The 525-nt window shown below is 43.4% G+C and overlaps 1 pseudogene; it reads left to right on the forward strand.

The window, feature by feature from the left end:
• The first annotated feature begins 271 nt into the window (after nucleotides 1-271).
• On the forward strand, nucleotides 272-401 carry LOC119348501 (annotated as a pseudogene).
• Nucleotides 402-525: the final 124 nt, after the last annotated feature.

Raw genomic sequence — 525 nt, forward strand, 5'->3', positions numbered from 1 at the left:
GTGTCTGCTACTTTTGTAATGGCCGACCGCAATTTCATTTGGCATAAAAGCTAAAGAAAACAAAAAACTATCAAAATCTCCACAGCTAAACGTTCCTCTGATGGGCCGGGCTTTGCTCATTCTCATGCCTAGCTACATGGGCCGAGGAACCTTCTTCCATGCTCTCTGCCCGAGGAAGTGCAGCACTGCATGCCTGCTCCCTAATTAGTCCCACCTCGCTAGTGTAGGCCACGCTGGACCAGTTTATAAGGCGAGATGCTGTTGATGTAGCACGACCTTACTTGAACAGGATCTGTTCTATAGGCTCGTACTGCTGCATCCTTTACCAATAAGGAGGCAAACACTTGATCCTGGATTGGCTTCTGTCTCTACAGGGTGGCCTAGAGGTTGTCTGACAGACTACAAATCCTTTTTTTCTTTTTTTGTTTTCTGCAATTTGCAATTCCTTTCTTTACTTTCTTAACTAAAACATGTGAAGATCATATGCATTTCTCCTTTTGAATTACTTTAACCACATAATCTCTA

The sequence above is a fragment of the Triticum dicoccoides genome, unplaced genomic scaffold, assembly GCF_002162155.2.
Source record: "Triticum dicoccoides isolate Atlit2015 ecotype Zavitan unplaced genomic scaffold, WEW_v2.0 scaffold94894, whole genome shotgun sequence".
NCBI lineage: Eukaryota > Viridiplantae > Streptophyta > Magnoliopsida > Poales > Poaceae > Triticum > Triticum dicoccoides.